Raw genomic sequence first — 19,168 nt, 5'->3', positions numbered from 1 at the left:
AGTTGTTCATATTTTCAGCTTTGCTGATCTTGAATCACTCTAGTTACACACACACACACAACCCTACATCCATAAATATATTACAATCATGTTTGCATAGATTCCTTGGGCCTCCTAAAGGATTAAAAATAAGAATGCAAAATTGCATTGTGGTTGCAACGATCATAGGCGTATGAGGCGAGTGACTGGGGGGGCTGCAGCCCCCCCAACCAATTTTTTGGTGAAAATTCGGGCAATATGCTGAGAATTTTTCGGGCACCTACTGGAAGAATAATAATTTGCAATGTGTTTTTCATTTTTTTTTTGGATGAAAATTTGGGCAATATGCTGAGAATTTTTCGGGCATCTACTGAAAGAATAATAATTTGCAATGTGTTTTTCAATTTTTTGGTGAAAATTCTGGAAATATGTTGAGAATTTTTCAAGTACCTACTGAAAGAACAATTATTTGCAATGTGTTTTTCAAATATTTTGGTGAAAATTCGGGCAATATGCTGAGAATTTTTTCGGGCACCTACTGAAAGAATAATGCATTTTTTTTTTCAATTTTTTGGGTGAAAATTTGGGCAATATGCTGAGAATTTTGCGGGCACCTACCAGTGGCGGAGCGTCCATACAGTCAGAGGGGGCTGATGCCCCCCTGACGGACTCAAATGGACTGCTGGCGCCCTTTTCAGCTTTTTACCACTTTTTACTTATTCGGGATTATTGACTTTCTTATTGCGCTCTCAAATACCTATTGACATTTGTTACATTTTGTTGGTGCAATTTTCTGACAAATGGCGATGACACCTATTTATTCTTCGTTTATCTGCAAATTAGCAAGGCCTGGAAAGGGTCGTTTCCGGCGATCTAGGGAGTATCTATACTCAAAAAATTTCTGTACGCTCTGCGCCAACCTGTGGTGGCGCTCCGCTTAGAGTCAAAAGCGCCCCTGCAGACCATTCTCTCCCCCCCTGACCAATACCCCTAGCTCCGCCACTGGCACCTACTGAAAGAAGAAGAATTTGCAATGTGTTTTTCAATGGTTAAACTTATTATCATTTATAATATATCAATAAAATTGATTATTAATCCATATTTGCATGATTGATTATTAATCCATCTTTGCGTGATTGATTATTATACAAATGTTGACTGGTTATGAGTGCAATAGTGCAAATATTTCATGAGTTGAAAGATGGAATGTTCCATTCAACAAGGCGCAGCAGAGTTGAATGGAACAAATTACATCTTTCAACGAATGAAATATTTGCACTATTGCACGAATGGAAACCATTCATTATTTGTTTTATGCAACATATTATATTAAGATGGGTAAAATGCACTCATGCAACAGATTGTTTGAACAGACAGGTTTCTCTGCTCTCTTACCATTGAAAAAAGTGCTACCAAAAAAGTATAACTCATGGTTCTATTTCATAGAGTGGAATAGAGCGGATTTTGCATGCAGTCAACAAGCAATTGACCAATCAAATGACCAGAATACAATTAGGTGTTTTATATTAATCCATATTTGCATGATTGATTATTAATCCATCTTTCTGCTTAGACGTTGAAGGACAGCGTAGTAAAATCAGAGGATTCCGTAAAGAGACTGGTAGCAGAGATCAAGATGCTAGGTCAAAGGGTCGTTCAATCTCATAAAGCCGTACAGAAGGAGGAAGAGCCAGGTACATTCTCAAGTTTCTTCCTTTTGGGTTTGGTACGTTGAGAGTACAAGATGGATATGATGCTCGCATTGTATACAATTATTGGTAGCAGTATGCTGGAGACAATGGGTTGTAGGACTGTTGTTTGCGAGCGGGTCACAGATATGGTCATGTGCGTACAAAGATTTACTTCGCTGCTAAATAAACCCGAGCGCGTTTAGCAGGAGTGTCAAGCATAAATCAGGGACGTTTAAATTTGGTTAAAATGTTCTATTTATGGTAGTTCGCAAGCGAAGATGTTACCTAACTTATATGGAATTGATATCAAGTTTTTGTATTGAATGAGTGCAGTTGTTAAATTTTTTGTCCCCGCCATCCCCACCCCCGGAAAGAAGTATCCGTAACCGTAATGGAATATCACTTAGTAATATTCAGTCTTACCGAAGGCGATGGAATACAACAGAGTTGAGGAGAGTGGAATTTTAAAGAATACATCAAGTTTATTTCCTTCGTCCTCAGATTTAGTGTAAAGTTTTTTTTTTGGGTGAATATTGTAAGGATAACAAGCTCGTTCCTTTTTCATAGAACTGAATAAGTATTCAAGCAAAGCAAATTGCTCTTTTTTTTGTATTGAATGAGTGCAGTTTTTAAAAAAAATTTTCCCCTCCATCCCCACCTCACCCCCGGAAAGAAGTATCCCTAACCATGATGGAATATCACTTAGTAATATTCAGTCTTACCGAAGGCGATTGAGTACAACAGAGTTGAGGAGAGTGGAATTTTCCGAACGTTAAGGTGTCACTGTTCCCCTGGCCAACACTGGAATAGTGCTAACTTTGTTAATTAAGGCGAGGATAACAGCTGGGTACTTGACTCCATAAAGAACTCGGTCATGTGGGTGTATAGACTGAAACATCCGTTCATAAAGAACTCGGACATGTGGGTGTATAGAACAGAAAATATAGTGATAACCGACTGAAACACCCGTTCATGTAGAACTCGGACAAGTGGGTGTATACAGTAGAACAGAAAAATATAGTGATACAATTACCAACTGAAACACCCGTTCATAAAGAACTCGGACAAGTGGGTGTATACAGTAGAACAGAAAAATATAGTGATACAATTACCAACTGAAACACCCGTTCATAAAGAACTCGGACAAGTGGGTGTATACAGTAGAACAGAAAAATATAGTGATACAATTACCAACTGAAACACCCGTTCATATAGAACTCGGACATGTGGGTGTATAGAACAGAAAAATATAGTGATACAATTACCGACTGAAACACCCCTTCACGAAAATCACACCCTTCACATAAATCACAAATTAGGGAATGATTGAATTATAACATTAGGAAATTCTAGAAATTAAGAAACTTGATCTCTTTTCACGTCTTCTGATACTTAAAGTTCAAATGACAATTTCAATCCAAAAGTTCGGTAAGCTTCAGGTCGCTGTCACTGTTTCACCAACTCCCGTCTTTTGGGCCACTTTCTCTTTAGGCCAGCGCCCCTTGTCTCTCTTGCTCCGCTGATGATGGTCAAGAACTGCAGGGTACAAAATACGTTAACTAATATTTTGTCTATACATGCTCTGGAATTATCCCGAGGGAATTTGTAATACGAACCCTAACCACAGTGAATCTTCCTGCAGATGTGAATTTCCCTTTGGGATATTGAAAACGTACATACTATCTCTACCCCTAGGGCAGCTTGAATGGCCAGGATTATTCTAGAACATAATCTCTGTATCTAAATTATCATGCCATACCCCAAGACACAATTCTCCTCTCTAAAGTGATCCCTGATTGCATTATCTTGTAACACATATTACTAAGTATTATTGACATATCCCCAAGGCTAGAGCCAAAGTTACCTAGGTCAGGATACAAGTGATACATAAGGCAATACAATAGGGACTAGTATCTGCTGTGACATAAAGAACACATCAAGTTTATTTCCTTCGTCCTCAGATTTAGTGTAAAGTATTTTTTTGGGGTGAATATTGTAAGTATAACAAGCTCATTCCCTTTTTCCTAGAACTGAATAAGTATTCACGCAAAGCAAATTGCTCTTTTTACCCATCATCAAAGTGGCTATGCAGTTACTAGTATATTGGAAACAATAATATACCTGCCATTAGTTTTGCCATATGCAACTGTGCATTATTTTTTTTGGGAGGGGGGGGGGGTTTCCCTTAAATTGTATGTGCATTGTGTCACATTTGTTTTGACAAATAAGGCTTTGTTCTGTGCAGTGATAATCTTTTCCTATAATCCAAGAGATATAAATATATTTGGAGGAAAATCTTGAAAAGGTTGTAACAATATTAACGTTGGGTCAGTTCAGATCTTTCTGGACAACCCTACACGTAAAGAGACTAGGAGAGAATTGGTCAGGGAGGATGGGAGAGGGGGGTGTGGGGTCTTAGTGGAATATTTAGGAACATTGCAGTTATTGTGTGTTGTTCTCCATCTCAATTAAAGACCTGTTATTTATTTGTAAATTAACACCTAGTTACTTAGTATTTTGCTGTTTTGGATGCAGCCAGGGGTGGGACCTAGATTCCCCATCTCTTAGATTTTGTCTGTAACCCCACCAAACAACATATCCAGTACCACTAAACCCACTGTGAACTCTGTTGCTCCATTTACCCAAGTGAATCTAGCTATGAAATTGACTGACTTGCTACACAAGTGCAAAGATATTGGGCATTTTTTTTTTCCATTAACAGAAACTCTAGTGTTATCATCAATATAATGATAAACAAAATGGAGAAACTTTCAGCACATGTATTCAAAAAAATAAACACTTACTTATTGCCTCCACTCCACCATTTCAATATTCTGGCTTTGCTTTCTGATTATGTGCAGGTTTGAGAGATGTAGTACATTTTCTCCATCCGTGTTATTGTCTGATAATGAAATGAGAATAAGAATTAATAAAATTGTAAAAGAAATGTTTCCTTCCTCGACAGCATGACTTCATATCTGTCACTTCTTCAGTATCTACCTAAATGACAAATGTAGGCTGAATTTTAGACACAATTATGTCGTAGTCCACCAGAACAAGGTTAATTTGAGATTTTACACTCACACACTGCTGATCCAGTTCCAAGCTATTCACCGTTAAAATATGCTAAACCTCAGGTATGTTCCTTTAAAGGCTAACTTGATGATGTTATCAGCTCATCTAGTACGGGCTTTAATGTTAATGTTAACCCATTGCTTTTATTCTAATAACTCACTCAACCAAAGCATGTTCCTTTAACTTGATATTAAAACAACAACACCCTTGCACCTGTTATATATCAGTATCACCCCATCTATTTTGGTAAAGTTGTTGTGACCTGTATGTGACCTGCATGAGAATAAACAGTTCAATATGGCCGCATGTGCTGTAAACACTTAGCATTTTGTCTTCTTGTTATATTGCTAGGAATCAGGATAATCCTCGATTAATCCAGGGTATAACAAACTGGCGACGAACTAAGGAAGAACCTATAATATAACCCAGAATATTTCTGTATCGTAAACATGGCAGTTTACGGGAATATCGGGCCGTTTGACAACAAAGTCGAAAGCTTCGAAGATTACGCAGATCGCTGCGATGCCTTTATAGTGGCAAACGATATTGCCGAGGCGAGACAGGCTAATTTTTTTCTCGCTATGGTGGGCGCTAAGACTTTCAAGCTCTTGAAAACGGTATGTAGCCCAGACAAGCCGTGTACAAAGACGTACGCGCATCTGCAAACCATCCTGAAAGGACATTTTTCACCGAATCCGATCGTGATCGCTGAACGTTTTAAATTTTGGGCTGCTTCACAGTCTGAAACCGAGTCAGTTGCAGACTTTATTGTTCGCATGAAGAACATAGCAACCCATTGCGATTTCAACGCATTTCTAATGGAGGCACTGTGAGACAGACTGGTCTCGGGGCTGCACACAAGATTTGTGAAAACTCAAACGCTGATCTGACGTTTGATAAAGCTAAAACCAAGTGTCTTGCAGACGAAATGGCTGGCATAGCAACAAGGTAACATATCGATGCAGGAATTTCTGTGAGTACAAACAGATTGAATTGGCGGAGCCCTCAAGGTCAAGGACGAAGGGGTCAGGGGACTAATACTAGAAACAACAACAAGCACAATAGGCCTAATCAGCAACCCTGGCAAGCTAACAGTGCACAATCATGCTATCGCTGCGGGGGAAGCAACCACAAGCCCGATGATTGCAGGTTTCGCGAGGTAAACTGTGCGGGAAGAAGGGTCATATTCAAAGAGCTTCCGGATCTGAGGCTAAGGGACCTCAGAGCCAGAACAGTTCGCAGAGTCAGACGAGGACAGGGGGTCACTGCAACCACTCCGTCTCAACTAGCTATAGGCCTATGGAGGATGGTGAGCCTAATGCTAGGCCTAACGTTAGTTCTAGTAATAAGGACACTAATGAACAGTATGTAGATAGTGTTAAAACTGATGAAAGTGATTAACATTATGGTTTATATCATACATTATCAGGTGTAAAGACCAATAAGCCGTATTTGATTACGTTAGTGGTAGGGGACACATGTTCCAATAACCATGGAAATTGACACCGGTGCGACTCGTTCCACCATTTCGGAGCATGTGTACAAGTCCAGTTTGGCCCATTACCCCATAAAGGATACCAATATAACCCTACGTGGCTATTCAGGTGAAAAGGTGCCTGTGATAGGGAGTATTGTAGTCACGGCAAAGTATGGAGGTACTACTACTAGTTGTAGGATGGATTTATTGGTTGTCAAGGGAAATTGTCCATCCCTTTTCGGCAGAGACCACATGAGTAAAATCAAACTGGACTGGGAGAATATTTTTGTGGTATCTGAGCCAAAACCAGCAAAGGTTGGAATCCAAAATTTGGGGTATCCTGTGTCACCAAAAATTTGTTGAGTCAAAATCAGAAATTATTCTCATCAAGGGAAATTGGTGTTAAGGGATTCTCTGCTAGGTTGAGGGTGAAAGCAAAAAGTAGACCCAAATACCAAAAGAGTAGGCCAGTGCCTTACTCATTGTTGTCAAAGGTGGAAAATGAATATGAGAAACTTACCAAGAATGACATAGTTACCCAAGTCAACTATAGTGAATGGGCCTCACCAGTTGTGCATGTACAGAAGGGAAACGGTGAAATAAGAGTATGTGGAGACTACAAAGCTTTGAATGATTGTATTGAAGATGAGGGATACAAATTACCAAATACTAATGATTTATTTGCAAAACTGGCACAGGGGGGTACACACCCTAAGGTATTTTCAGTGCTTGATTTATCTGGTGCTTTCAATCAGCTGTTTCTTGATGACGAATCAGCTAGGCTCCTAGTAATGAATACACATAAGGGGTTACTGTCACCCAAACGTTTGTGTTATGGGGTGAAAACTGCACCAGCTATTTTCCAGGAAACGATGGTGGATTAGACAATGTATTTTGTTACATACAGGTAGATGATATCTTGATTGCAACTGAGAATGAAAATAGTCACCTAAAGGCCCTCAATGCAGTGTTTGCGAGGTTAAACATGGACAATGTTCGGCTGAATGGCACAAAATGTCAATTCATGAAATCAAAGATCAGGTATCTTGGTCATAAGCTCACCAGTGAAGGTGTGAGCCCTTTGCAGGACAAAATAGAGGCCATACAAAAGGCACCTCGACCAACCAATGTATAGACTGAATTGAAGTCCTTTCTGGGCATGGTGAACTATTATGGCAAATTTGTAAGGAATCTCTCTCTTCTCAGATTCAACCATTGTATGCCCTACTGCAACACAACATTAATTGGGTCTGGAGTGATGACTGTAAGCAAGCTTTTGTTAATGCAAAGAATGCTTTAGCTAGTAATCAGGTGCTCACCCATTTTGATCCAAATAAACCTCTAGTGTTGAGTGTGGATGCTAGTCCATGTGGACTTGGAGCTGTTTTGGGCCATCAATATCCAGATGGTTCAGATCGCCCCATAGCATATGCCTCTAGGACATTGAGTCAGATCGAGAACAGTGTAGGATTTTCACAGTCGTCCGAGATGACTAGAAATTACGTCGGACTACCAAATCTTTCAAAATGTTGTGTGCTTGGTAGTCCTTCGGACGACCAAAAAAAATTAAGGTTTTGAAGAATTATTTAGCCTAATTATATTTCATTAAAAACTAAAGTCAATTCAATGAAATAGTTTCTGAATAACCCCCAAACCATACATAAATCATTTACAAACATGCGCGATATATTAACTTTTCAACATTGTTAGCAAAATCTGTACACTAATAAAGTCGCCTAGCCTAACGTTAGTTTCTAATAATGTACCCAGAAAACATATGGGACTCGTGGTTAAATGTCAGTGCAATGCAGTTTGAACGGTGTTATAACAACAGTCGATCAGACACTGACGTCTATGGGCTGAGTGAAAATGCATTGCTGGACGTATGCACGTGAGCTGTACAGTAGTAAAGAATCTAAATCCTACCTACCTGAACGTTAAATTATTTATCATTCTAGTTGGTAGGATTTATATTGTTGATCATAAGCAATACTGTTTGTATGCGATGAACGTGTTGCGTCATTACATGCAATTCGAATATATCATGTAAACAAATGCATGCTGTGAACATGCGTTAAACCTAAAAATTTCATGATAATTATTTATTGTAGGCCTATAGTAATTTATAGAGAGCAATATCACAGACAACTCAGTCAATGTCACATGCAAAACCGTGAAACCCATATAATAGTTTAAACCACGCAATGCAGTTGAACGATATAAACCCTTCCACAAAGTGGTCTGATCATTGAATACTGTCCAGTAACGTTCATCAATACACTTAATATTCCGCAACTGTGATTGGCTGTGAGTGTACGTACAGTAGTATAACCCGACACAGGGACTCACCGATATTGAAACTCAGTTACGTGAATGGTGCCAAAAACTTTTGTAGTGATGTGAAAGTGTATTTTGAATGAAATGAACGTAAATTTGTGTATTGTTTGCAGCAGAACACATTTTCGGGATATCAATTACTAGAAATTGAGAAGGAATGAATACAAAACCATCGTGGGAGTTGTCCTCCTCAGATTCCCCAATATATTGATATGTCTTAATGGCAGAACACATTCCACTGTAAAAACAACGAACAACGATGGCTTTAAAGTAGGCCATGTTACACACATAGGATAGCGGTCGTCTGTTTTACTTTTTAACTTAGTTTTTAACACATGCATGCTGCATTACGCACATACACATTAGCGTATATTTTCAAATATTCTGATATCTTATATGATCTAAATATGTGGCGATTTGTGAAGAATATTGAACCACCTAAGAAAAAGCCTAAGACGGAAAATGGAAAGAGAACAGTGCGCCAAAATTACGATCAAAACAAGCGGCAACGATCGTTTCAGATATCCTGGCTCGATCACAAGGATTTTAAACCGTGGCTTCGTTATGACAATGCGTCAAAGCTTATGTTTTGTACGATATGCGAGGATAGGGCAAAAACAGAGGATGTAGCCTTATGCAAAACAGAATTTATAAAGGGATGTGCATCGTTACGAATCGAAAGCTTACACAAACATGTGGCAAGCGAATTCCACAACCAAACCGCAGCAATCCGAAATGCAAAAGAGGCTGCCCCTGGGACATCGGAAGTAGCAAGGTGCCTTAGACAACTCAATGCGGTAGCCTACAATTGTCTTGAATGTTTTTTCCGCACCAGTCATGCACTCGCTAAGCGTGGAAGGCCATTCTCTGATTTTTTGTGGATGACTGAACTGGATAGTGAGAAAGGATTGGATGTTGGCAGTGGCGTAGGAAGGTACTTTTGAGTGGGGGGCTGAAGACTGATGGCCGGCCTGAGGAAGGGTCTAAGGGGAGGGGGTGTCACCCTCACCTTTGGATTTTGTTTGCATTTCCAGGTGGCACACTTCAACCCACCCACTCCATTTTGTATATAATTTTGCATTTTCACCTGGCCTTAGATGCAATTTGGTGCTCCAAATGAGATTTTTTTTCTCATTTGGAAATAAAAAAGGGGTTTTCTGACTTGGGAAGCGGGGGGGGGCGGAATGATACTTCCGCCCCTCCATATTTTTCACTGGGGGGCTGGCGCCCCCCCCCCAGCCCCCCGGTTCCTATGCCCTTGGATGTTGGAGAGACTTACAAGAACAAGAAAAAATGTGGAGAATTCAATTGCAGAGGTTGAACGTCAGAAACTTGAGAAGCGAGTATCAGATTCAAAGTTCCTGACAGTTATGTGTGATGAAGCAACAGATGCTGCCGTAGTGGAACAATTGATTCTTTTTATCAGGTAAGTTGAACTATTTTTTTAGGTGTTAGCTCATAGATAAATTAATTATTGGTCAAACCATGGAGTTATAGCTCCATGGTCAAACAGGCGGCATAGCTGAATAAACATTAGACAATCGCTATTAATATGACATAGTTCAACATTTGTTATTCCTTGCATAATTTGCATTGGTCGCAAGGAATCTATGCGATCACGTTGGCGTGTGTGTTTCACACAAAGTTTTAACCACATCGCATCAGTCCCAAGATATTAATATCTTACTTGGTACACATGTTACCAATATTAAGTAGATGATCCCTATTGAAAAGAGGTCAAAGGTTATATATGAGGTCAATAGGATTCTAATATAAAAAACATTGAATAGGGTAAACCTGGATGAAACTCATAGTTGGTATGTAGGCCATCCATATTGAGTAGATGAAACATAAATTTTATGAGAGGTCAAAGGTCATCATTTGAAGTCAGGACGACTCAATTTCTGAAACCTTGTAATTGGGCTGACTCAAAAGGGGAACTTTTAGTTTGTATGTAGGTCACTCATATCAATTATTCCATGTAGCTTTCTCACAGAATGGAAATATAATCTTGACAGGAAGGACGTTAACTGTTTTTTAAATCATCAGAATTTTAAATTTGATACAGCAAGGAATTAGTTTCTTGTTATTCAGAGTAGATATATGGTCTAGACCGTAGCAATGTCATTCATGAATGGAAATTAGAAAAGCAACATGCTTGGCTCAGATATATGCCTTGTCTTAATCAACATCTCCCCCCCCCCAGGTATGCAAAGGATGGCCCCCCCAGGTATGCAAAGGATGTAGTCGTCAAATCAAGTTTCCTTGGAATCCAGCAGTTAGAGAGGGCAACTGCTGAAAATTGCTATTCCGAAATGAGCAGTTGGGGATCAAAGATGCAAAGAAACTAATTGGGTTTGGCAGTGATGGAGCATCAGTCATGACTGGTAGGAAGAGTGGTGTAGGGGCACGCCTGAAGGTAAATCAGCCCGTTGTACAGACGGTTCACTGCATCGCACACCGGCTGGAACTAGCCATTAAGAATGCAGCCAAGAAGGTCCCTATGTTCCAGAAATTGGATCAGCTGCTTCTGAGCCTCTTCCTTTTCTACCACAACAGCACTCTCAACAGGGGTCTGCTCAGGAGGACTGCAGAGGCACTGGGGGTAAAAAGGTTTATTCCAACTAGGACAGGGGGTACAAGATGGATTGGCCACACTCAGAATGCCCTGAATAACTTGTTGTCTGGGTACCCTGCTATCATCCAACACTTGCTGTAATGTTATGACTCTATGGTAATGTTCAGACTCTATATATTTTTGTTCAAGCAAATTAATAATTTTTCCCAAAATTAATAGTTTCTCCCAAATGTTTGTTTTACTGTTCTTTCTGATAAAAGTTACGTGATTTTAACGAAGATACTTTTACTGTTCTCCATGGATATTGCTTCCAGATAAAGGACCACAACAAAACCAGTGCTGACTCAAAGGGGAAGAGTGCAGGATTCATAAAGCTCCTGCTGTCTAGGACCTTTCTGGAGTTTATACACTTCGTCGTAGACATCACCAGAGTCCTCAGCATCCTGCCCCGCACATTCCAAAAGAGGGACATGAACATGCAATCTATTCCAAAACTGGTGGATGATACCATCCACCCGCTTGAGAAGTTGAAAACTCAGTGAGTATTAGCTTTCCTATTTTATTATTCATTAAAAGTCATTGAAGTAACTACTCATTCTCCTTTGTCTTACCGTGCCCTCATACAGTTCTATATTAAATATGCAAATAATTATATTGGAGGGGCTGGACATTAAAGAACAACTATGGAGACTTTTCGATGAACATAAAATCCCACCATTTTGCATGTATGTAATCCTTAACTCACTCCCATTACATTGCTGCAATTAACTTTACTCCTTTCGGACGTTAAATACATGAAAAATGGGAAGAAAAGTCAGCTTTTTATGAAACCTATTTCAGACATTCCTGAAACATTCCGAAGACATCAGGTGACCCTGTGACGTCACTGTTTGTATACCTCACTCACAACAATACTTTTATTAGTGTGTAAAGTTGTATACTTGAGCTGCCAAAAACATCAATGATATTACTCCTTTTCCCCCGAAATGCCACAATTCTGTATTGTTGGAGGTTGCAGTTATACCTCATCCAACAAAAGCATCAGCTTTTTTAGATTTCCGAGTAAAAGAACCTACGTAAAACGCCGCAGACTTTGGATCAATTTTTTGAGATCCACGCGGAAAGATTTTTCAGCACCCAGAGTATCTCATGCCCAAGAGTCCACATGCATGACACTGCCTCTGTGTATGCTGCAAATGTCTCATTCTGCGAAAATTATATAATGTCGATAGCTGTGTCGGACCATGGTCGGACATAGCTAATGTGAAATTGACCGTAAACAAGCTCTGGACGTCCTTACATGTAACATTATATCACGCAATTGACAGTATAATATTTACTGTAAGAGATGACCGTGTATATACCGTGTCTATAGGGTAGCATTGTTAGTACATGTAATGAGTTGGCTCACAGCATGTGTAAATAGTCATGTTAGGATTTCATCGCATTTATCTATTTCCTTTGTTGTATTCCAGTATCGTGAGTTTGTGATACATTGTGTTATATTGTCCGTTATGTTTATTCCGGCATCTGCATGGTCCAAGGAGTTGAATAAAAACGGTTCTATGTAGCAATCGGACGTTTTATTTCGTTAACTAGTGACTGTCTTGTGATTGTGGGATGTAACTGGTCAAGGCCTGTTTCAACTAGACCTAACTCTATGGAATTATACAGAGTCACAGTAGTATTTCGCCCAGGATTGAACGAGAAACGTGGATTTGGATATTCACTGCTAAATTTTGTTTATTGAAAGGATACTTTTTCTGTGTTTGTACTTTTGGATATTAAAACGAGTAAGTACTATGTTCAGCTGAAGCTTAGTCATGTGTATGCTACCATGGGCGGCGATCATGGGGGGGACGGGGGGACATGTCCCCCCCAATATTTTAGGTGGGGGGATATAGTATCTAATATCCCCCCCCAATATTCGGTGGCATAGTTTTTTTTAAGCATATGTTTTGTATTTTTTTATGATATCGCTAGTAATTTCAAAATAGAAAATGCTTAGATGCAACTAACAAGGCCTGGGAAGTGCCATTTCCAGCGATCTGGGAGGCATTTTCGGCGAAAATGTTCTTTGGCGCCTCGTGCCAACTTATGGTGGCGCTACAATTAGAAAGTCTGGGTACAAGCTTTGCCCCTCCCTTGGCAAATTCCTTGCAAGGCGCCTGTCTAACCGTGTCACAATGTGTTACTATATATTTGTTTTTTTTTCTCGAAATGAATAGCTAGACGGACTGCATCCGTAATGAAATTTGGTTTGCATCTTGTGTATGAGTGTTTGTGCGTACAATCATATATATGATCCACATTGATATGGGTTCACTGGGTTTCCATTTGGCCTGTTTCCTACAAGATTTCTAACCGCAGGTGCGTAGCCAAGGGAGGGGGGGGGTGAAGGGTGGAGACCGCCCTCCCCCTCGAGCATATTTTTTGGGTATTTTCTATGATATCGAAGTTTTATAGTAGCCGTGATAAGAGGTTTTAATATTTGTACACCAATAATTTAACTGTGTCTGAATTTTCGAAAATTCCTTGACCAACATTCTTCATCATACTTCCCTCTACTCGTGCAATTTCAACCGGTCTATTAGGGGTTGAGGCGGGGGGGGGGGGGGGTTTCTATATTGGTTGTCCACAGATGAAATTTTGTGCAACATTATGGGTATGTTTTGAAGTGAATTTATTATTCAAATTCTGAACAAATAATGGGCTTAAAACCTTGAAAAACGGTTATTGTGGGGCGTTACGTAGAATTACCTACAAAAGCAATGATCCACAGGAAATCTGCAATGAGGTCGAACATGATGTGTGACTGGTAACAATCTTGAAAAAAAGGTTATGAATGAAAAAAAAAACTATTAGGAAAAACTTGGTTCTCAGGCAAAAGTGTACATCTGGTTGGTCATTTTCAAGCCCGAGAAGTGTCATTTCCGGTGATCTGGGGGGCTATCAAAACCAGAAATTTTCTTGTACGCTCCGCGCCAACCAATGGTGGCGCTCCGCTTTGATAGTAATTCGCCTGCATCCAAGCAAATGTCCCCCCCAATATTTGAAACAGATCGCCGCCCCTGTATGCTACCCTGGTCGATTCGGGTCAGCATCTTCTTGTAGTTGTTCGATTATGTTTAGTGTCTTTTTGGTAATCTGTTGACAGTAACGTAAGCCATTTTCCGTTACATATCACCTTTTAGGTCTATTCTTCTGTTCAGTTTACGGTATCTTGCGATCAAATTGTATTACGGAATCGCCAAGCTGCTTGCATGTTCTACAGTATATTGTACCGTACGGACCTATTGACGCTCCGCTATGTAAAAGATGCTTCCATTTGAGTGGAAATTTTGCTAATAAAATAACCAATTAAACTAAATTTTCTTCTCAAAATTGTCTTAAAACTATTTTTTGACCTTCCTGTGTTCTTGTTTTAAGCTAACAGCTTTTCAAACGCTCAAAATTGGAAGTCAAATACAGTACAATTGTTCGGTATCTGTGTATAAACAGTGCCTATATCAGCGTTTGATTTTCGCGGTATACCAACTTTGACGTCACACCGTGACCAGAGGCTCCTTTGGGTCAATCTCTGTTTTTAGACATTCCAGATGTTCATGTCATGTGACTACCCAAAATGTCCATTTTGGTGGTCGTTTTTTGATGGGTTATAGTAGGTTTTCAAAGTTTATTTTTTACACATGTTGATTATGGGTATGTAAACTCCCAAATTAATGGAAAATCCCCCCCAAAAATTTGGTCTCCATAGTTGGTCTTTAAAAGTATATTATATTACAAATACAGGGTTGTATAAACCTACTTTTTTTTTCCCGGTTAGTATGTATGTATTCACTACTCTTCCATCTCTTTGAATACTGTATTTTCAATTTTGAGTGCTTACTTTAAAGAAAAATATACACCCCTGTACAACTATATTATACTATTTTCAATATAGACATGGCCCTGCCCTACAAAAATTCAGGCAGGCTGTTTCAACAGAGACCTTCCATGGGATGGACATAACCGGGGAACCACTGGAGGACACCATCTGCCAACAACTGATAGTCAGCTTGGTTGATTCTGTGAGAGAAAGGTTTGACACGGGAGACCAGTTGACAGCGAATGTAGCCAAAACTATAAATTTCAAGTCTTGGCCTATTGAAGCAGAGGGAGGTTAGTTCCTTAGGCGGATTTGTTTACCCACTCTCGATGTGAATATTATTAAGTACAATCACTCAAACTAAATTATAATTATAAACTTATTCACTGATTTCTCATTTAATTCACTGAATTCACTTATTCTTCATGTAGATTTTGGAGATGTTGAGCTTGCTCAGCTGGTTGATTTCTATGGCACCTTTCTGGAAGGAGCAGGTGTAGATGCAAACCTGATTGAAGTGGAGTGGAAGAGCCTAAAGAATACTATATACAAAGAGTAAGCTTATTTTCATGAATGATGTTGCCTAACATTACTTTAGCATAACCATATATAATAGAGGGAAAGGCATTTATTCTTCTACCTGATATAATATTAAATTCATTTCAGATTACATCATTCAACTGTCTTTCATTTTCACAGTTTCAATCCAGTGTGCAATGCTACATGGCCTCAGATGTGCACAAAGTATAAAGAAGATGCACCCAACTTCCTAATGCTGGTCGACCTTCTCCTCACCCATTCCTGCACATTCTGTTGAGTGTGATCGTGTCTTCAGCCATATGAAAAGAGTAAAGAATGACTGGCGCAACAAACTGAAGAATACAGCCCTGACCAGCATCTTGCGGGATCATATTAGAAAGCCCCACCCAAGATGAGTTCAATCCAGACCAGGCCATAAATTACTGGAATAATGCCTCTCTAAAGTCAAGGCGTCCATTCCAGCCACCCTATGGTCCGAGAAGAGCCATTTCTGATGACAACGACCAAGATGACGATGGTCAAGATGGTGTTGAGTCGGAGATTGAAATAGAGGAATGAACCTGATTTAAAAACTACACAATAATAACATGGATAAATGCTAAAACTAATAAAGCTTTGGTTGACCAAAATGTTTAGTTTTGTATTATTTGTGTTCATTTTCAATTTTGGTGGAAAATTTGGAAGGAGTACCAAGTTTTTTGCAGGACTACCAAATTTTTGAAAATCTTTGAAACTGGTAGTCCTTCTGTACAACCTTCTCAAATTCCTGAAAATCCAACACTGATATGGGTTACCCATTCAACTAGTAAGTGATAATGGTCCTCAGTTTAGATCTGAGGAATTTCAGAACTTTCTGAAGTTCAATGGTGTGGACCATACTCTCACTCCTCCATACCATCCAGCTACGAATGGGCTTGCAGAACGCAATGTTCAATCTTTCAAGAATGCTTCTGCTAAGTCAAGTGGGGAGACATTGGGTCACAAGGTAGCTAATGTTTTATTTACTCTTAGAAATACCCCGAACACAACTACCAGGAAAACTCCATCAGAGTTATTTCTTAAGAGATCCCCAAGGACTAGGCTCTCTTTAGTGAAACCTAGCCTGCAGAGGAAGTTGGGAAAGAGACAGGATGCTGCAAAACAGCAAAGGGACCGCAGTTCATCAGTGCGGCAGTTCAAGGGACAAAATAGTTTTAGAGAATTGATTAGCAATAATTGCTCGACAATTCTTGGAAATAGCAATTAGCATTAGCAGGTACTGCATCTTTTGCTAATCAAAAGTAATATTGATTAGCAACTGGCAATTCTTGGGTAGCAAATTGCTATGCGAACCCAGTTATTTTGTCCCTTGCAGTTCGACCTTTATCAACCAGTGAGGGTGCGAAATGTTAGAGGGGGTAAGGATCGATGGATCCCTGGTACCATAGTGAAAGTCAAGGGGCCTCGTACATATATTGTTAGGATCCCTGGCAATAATCGTAGGTTTGTACACTCACATCATCTTATCCCTGATGATACTGGTGCAAATGCTATGGCTGGAAAACCAAACATCAACTCCCCTATGGATGCTGATGTTGTGCCAGTTCCATTTAATGTACCTCAGACAACTAGGGAATTAGGGCAGAGCTCTAACTTGGATCAGTCAGGACCTTCCACCACATCCCCAGTAGTATCTGGTAGTTCTGTCCACACAGGTCAAACCCCAGTTGTGGTAGCAGAGTCACCTGCACCATCAGCTACAGTAACCAGGTCAGGCAGAGTTGTCAGACCACCCAAGAGGTTAGAGATTTAACTATACCCTCAAGTTGTTAGTTTTGGTTGCTTGATTTGATAAAAGATTGATTGATTTAATAAAAGTTGAGTTGTTTAATGAGGAAAAATATTTAATTGTTTCATCATCTGGTAGGAAGGAGTGTTATATATCAGTATTACGCCATGTATTTTGGTAAAGTTGTGACCTGCATGAGAATAAACAGTTCAATATGGCCGCATGTGCTGTAAACACTTAGCATTTCGTCTTCTTGTTATATCGCTAGGAATCAGGATAATCCTCGATTAATCCAGGGTATAACAGCACCCATCGAATGAAAATTAAACATCATCTATCCAAAAGTTGACAAATTTGTACTACCACAGTAAACATGTCATTTGAGACAGGTAAATCTCTTTTTGTGATTTTGTGTTGGATCTGAGGAACTGAGCTAAATGGTTAAAGTACTATTAGACTAAATAGTCTTGTCCCTCTAAACCGATGAACCTCGGCAAATTAATGGGTCGTTCCCTTAAAAATTAAAAGTGGCATAAAAAATCCAGCCTGGCCTGATTATGCGCTGTTTTTTAACTGTTCACAACAACTTAACTGAGGTTTGTTAAACTTTGTTTCTAAAGTCATCTTTTTTATGAATTTTTCCTTCATGTCTTTTGATTGTAATATAGCTTGTAAATCTATTGCAATCAAAAACTTTTTTTTACATTTTTTTTTTTAACATTTTATAATAATATTCTGTAACTACTGTTGTTGCTACAACAATACTAGACATTTTACTAGTATATGGGTTATAAATGAAGAAAAAAAAATTGACATTTCTGACATTACAGAAGTTAGGGAAATCATTAAATGTTCTTACATCTCTGTCTGTGGCTCTGACCCCCTCCCATCAAGAAAATGTTAAGCCCTCACCCCCTCCCATCACCCAAAGCAATCCGTTTTCGCCCTTAAAATTATTGGCTATCGTTGACTCTTTCAAGTCTTCAAATGTAACATGCATGATCTACACTTTATGCAGAGTACGGTACTTTCGTCTACATGGCTTGTGTATTTCTATCTAGTAATTTTCTTTCATACTCTTTTATGGACAGAACCACCTATGGTGTCCACCATGGAACAGCTCCCCAAGAGACCTCTAGAAGAATTAAATTTGGAATAGACTTGGGAAGATGACGAAACATCAGACAGAGACAATAAATTGGAATCCAAAGCCCATGTAGCCGATTCAGATCCCTTCTCTAGTCTCATTATGGACATAAAAGCCTCCATCTCACCTCCGAGTTAAGTACGGTCTAACTCTTTCCAGATCAGGAAAGGCTTACAAGACGATAACCTCCTGAAGGCAGAAGAAGACAGAAAAGTTTGTTCCAATTCTGGTAGCGACGTGCCGAACGCTTCATCAATCCAAAGAGACAAGCCGATGGAAGTTTCGTCCAAAGGGATTAGAAATAGGACTAAAGTTGAAGAAGAATCGGAAAGTGATTCGATCCATTTCAGGATCACAAACTTTTTGAGCCACCGATGTTGCAGCTTCTTAAAAGATATATTTATTATTATTATTTGTTTCATCACATAGTATTACAAGGTGAACAAGAAAATACAAGTACAAATAAGTAAAAAATGTGAAAGGAAGTCAACTAAGAAACCCTTTTGGGCTTAATCGAATAGAGTACTCCCTATCTATATACTGTATATATATGTAAGCTTTTCTATTTTTTTTTTTGTATCACCATGTGTGTAAATATTGAAGCACTAAGATATGCAGTTTTTTCCCCCTTGAAATAGCAAGAGATAAAATGGAGAACACTGTTATGAAAGCTGTACTTAAAATACTTGAAAAACTGCTTTCCTAAAT

The 19,168-nt window shown here is 39.3% G+C and overlaps 1 long non-coding RNA gene and 1 pseudogene across 2 annotated transcripts in view; both read left to right on the top strand.

The window, feature by feature from the left end:
• The window catches only part of LOC139961485 (uncharacterized), a 36,881-nt gene extending 18,244 nt beyond the window's left edge, over positions 1-18,637 (top strand). For both annotated transcript variants that reach the window (XR_011790899.1, XR_011790898.1), the window contains exons 2-3: positions 1,553-1,673; positions 18,405-18,637. This is a non-coding gene — a long non-coding RNA (uncharacterized lncRNA). The remainder of the gene's footprint in view (positions 1-1,552; positions 1,674-18,404) is intronic.
• Positions 11,276-16,068, top strand: LOC139961484 (uncharacterized; annotated as a pseudogene).
• Positions 18,638-19,168: the final 531 nt, after the last annotated feature.

The sequence above is a fragment of the Apostichopus japonicus genome, chromosome 20 (assembly GCF_037975245.1).
Source record: "Apostichopus japonicus isolate 1M-3 chromosome 20, ASM3797524v1, whole genome shotgun sequence".
NCBI lineage: Eukaryota > Metazoa > Echinodermata > Holothuroidea > Aspidochirotida > Stichopodidae > Apostichopus > Apostichopus japonicus.
The sequence above is the reverse complement of the archived record's forward strand: the minus strand, read 5'-3'. Positions and strand labels throughout refer to the sequence as shown.